The 3,469-nt window shown below is 39.4% G+C and overlaps 1 long non-coding RNA gene across 1 annotated transcript in view; it reads left to right on the top strand.

Annotated features, from left to right (window-relative positions):
• The window catches only part of LOC105537821, a 5,350-nt gene extending 2,106 nt beyond the window's left edge, over positions 1-3,244 (top strand). The window contains exons 2-3 of the long non-coding RNA XR_001005780.1: positions 1,124-1,279; positions 2,530-3,244. This is a non-coding gene — a long non-coding RNA (uncharacterized LOC105537821). The remainder of the gene's footprint in view (positions 1-1,123; positions 1,280-2,529) is intronic.
• Positions 3,245-3,469: the final 225 nt, after the last annotated feature.

The raw sequence follows: 3,469 nt of genomic DNA, 5'->3' as shown, positions 1-3,469 counted from the left end.
AGAGCGAGACTCCATCTCAGAAAAAAAAACAAAAAAAAAAAACAAAAAAAAAAACCCACCAAGCTACATTTATAATATTCACATGGACCCTAAACCTGGTATTTCTCCCAAGAAAAATAGCTATTATTTGTAACTAAACTAACGTTTACCATTCATCTCCTATGACTTATCCATATTATTTTAAGTGGTCTCTTACAACAACCCCGAGAATTTTTGAAGACGGGAAGGTAATGAATAATACTAGTGCCTGGAAGAACCAGAGTTTAACCCAAGTCTGACTCTGTCCCATCCTTCTTTCTAAGATGCCTACATACCCTTCTCCGCAACACCCCAACTATACCTGCATATAGTATGCCCATCTGTAGACATCCCAGATGTGATTAACTCATGTAGTGTTTGCAGGCCTCATTTTCTGCATCTTCCACATACTAATATGGGGCGAATGGAAAGGGATGCCAAGTGAAAAAAAAAAAAAAAACAAAAACCCTCAAATGAAAAAAACAGAAGGTAGAGTGAACTCTGCAAGAGCTAAATCAATTTAACTCAAAGAGTCTGTCTTACACTACTTAGAAAGTACCAGCTGCACAGTGGGTTCTGAACCAGCTTGGCCCTTTCTGGCTTAAATACAACCTCGCTGGAGGAAATTTCTGAAGTGTCAGGTGGGCATAATTCTAAACATAATGCTAAACATCAACAGGGAAATAAGCCCTGTGGCTATAAATCCCATATGAAATAGTAAAAATGTCTCTGACTAGATAATAGCGTGATACAACGATGTTCCAGAAAGACAAACATAAATGTAAGTTGCTGCCTACTTTAAAGAAGGAGAAGTGTGACAAATTCCCTGTGGCCACTTTGCCAAGTCCTTCATATTAGTGCTTGGAAAGTTACAGGGCCCCGGGGTCTGTTCTCAGACAACGCTTTCTAGCAGGGGTGCCAGCCAAACTGGGTTTATTTCTTCTAATGCTCAGGCTGGGGAATGTACAAATCTTTCTTCAGAGGTTTATAGAAAACAAGACTGACTTATTGAGAGTATGGCTTTTTGTTGTTGTTCTTTACAATAACAAGAGGATTTGGATACACGCTTGGGTTTATAAAGTATAAATCCTGCTTAAATCTATAGAAGTTAATAAGACATTATGGTTCTTTGGAGAAGAAAGCAGCACCTGAGTCAAATTGCACTGAGCAATGTTCTTTGTTGTTGTGAGATATTGATAAATCTCCAGGTCTTCGACAAGGGGAGTCGAGAATAGGAAACTCATTTCAAATCATATCTCAGGTAGGCGTCTGAACCGAAATAAAATGAAAGTCATTAATTTTTTTTCTATTAAGCCACCTAGCACAAGTGGAATCATTCTCTCCTTTTCTTATTTTGACCTGAAATCTGTTAAGGACAAGAGCCAAGATTCCTATCCCAAATCTTCAAAGAACTGCACAAAACTGTTCGTTTCTTTTTTCCTTAACGAAAACAAAACGTGAACAAAACTGTCACTTAATATGGTAATTAATACAGAGAGATATAATTAGCTGCTACAAGCATTCCTTTCTCATCTCAACCATCACTGACACCAAGGAGGTTAACATCTCTATTGCTGTTAGGGTAATAAACCACCTGATGGATAGGTGTGTTCTACTTGTCTTAATTTGGTAACACAATATCTCGAACTAATTTCAGAAGAATCTCCCAAATCCTCTTGGTAGATAAAAACAGAGGCAGAGACAAAATGCTTCCTCAGGCAAATTTTCACATCTGTAAACATAAATAGCCTTATACCAAATCACTTAACTTTCTGTAAAAACATAAATATGGGTCGCAACAGTAAGACTGCCCAAACTTTGCAACTCAGGGCAAAGCTAGAACAATCTCTCCAGTAACAAACTAAAGAGTGCTCAAGTATTTAACCACCTAAACCAAAACCCGTGCCATCACCAGTTTACATAACACCCTAGAACAAAAAGATTAAAACACCATCTTCACTAGGCTGTGTTTAGATGAGGTTGTGCACTGTTTATACTATACCTGGCTTTCCTTTTATTTCAAGAAAATCAAGGCCACTTGACCACAAGATAAAATCCAGGCATGCAGTTTGCCTAGTGGTGAGCATGCTGCCCCTTTAACTGCATCATTCCCTCACCCCTTCTCCACCCTCTCCCTCCACCTGAAACAAAACACGAGCTGCTTGTCTTCCCATTACCTTCTCCTGTGACCAATTTTCTCCCCACGTCTCTGGTCATTTCTCACCATTGCCTGTAGCTTTACATCTTCAGTCAGTTCACTGTAGTCTTTGCATATTTTTTTAAATTGGGTGCTTTAATGCAGTTGTCTCAATATAATCAGTTATTAGGTATAATTACTTCTTTATGGGTAGAATTACCATTCCATTAAATTTATTCTTCAGGAAAATGGGGTTGCATAATATTTGAGTCGGAAGCACTTCTTTCAATGTCTCTGCTCCAAGTTTCTGTAATGCATAAATCCTGTCTTTGATAGCCCCGATTCATGATGTCTCCTCTGCTTAAACACTCCAGGTGACAAGAAGGTTACCATATTTGAGGCAGCCTATTGGGTTGCCTGACTGTGAACATCTGTAAAACATTCTGCCTTACATTGCTGGAGACTGTCTCCTACAACTTGAGTCTTTGATACTGGTTTCACTTTCAGGAGCTCTAAGAATATGTCAACTCTCCCTTCTGAGTTGGTGACCCCTCAACCAAGAAGGGACAGTGATCTCATTCCTCTCAGCAGGAGTGTTGAGCTCAGACAGCTATGAAAACCAAAAATTACCCCAGGTAGGTTATGAGGGATTGAAGAGAACCAGAGAGTGGCTCATTCATAGGAAGAAGCTGTGAGTTGGCACCATGTGAGTGTTGTCAGAGATAAATGAAGATCCAACACTGCCAGAGCTTTCAAATCTCCAAGAGAAGCATTCAGCCTGAATTGGTATATGAAATGTCTCAGGTTTTAAAAGTTGCCAACTGAATCAGAAAATAATTTTAAACACCATGTAGGCCCAATGAAACACATCTCCAAGCCAGATCCAAATCATGGAATTCCCATCACAAGCTGAAATCTACTTCTCTAAAATCTTTTCTTCTCTGACCAGGCATGGTGGCACACACCTGTAGTCCCAGCTACTCAGGAGGCCAAGGTGGGAGAATTGCTTGAGCCCTAGGGTTCGAGGCTAGCCTGGGCAACACAGCAAGACTCTGTCTCTAAAAGTAAAAATAAAATATTTTCTCCAAACTAGAGGTGTGGTGGTTTCTACAACAATGGCAAATGTTTGGGGTCTCTTTTCATTTTTATTTTCCTATACACTGGCCTGCAGAAATGGTTAAATGTCTTGACGAGAGCATGTATTTGCATTTACCTGAAGGTTTTCTTTTTTAAAGCATTTCAATCAAGCTTATCCCCCATGCAAGGTTGGCTGTATGAATACAAGTTAGGTCGTTACAAGTTATTTAGGTAATA

This window comes from Mandrillus leucophaeus, unplaced genomic scaffold, assembly GCF_000951045.1.
Source record: "Mandrillus leucophaeus isolate KB7577 unplaced genomic scaffold, Mleu.le_1.0 Scaffold18, whole genome shotgun sequence".
NCBI lineage: Eukaryota > Metazoa > Chordata > Mammalia > Primates > Cercopithecidae > Mandrillus > Mandrillus leucophaeus.
This window is presented reverse-complemented; position numbering and strand designations above follow the sequence as displayed.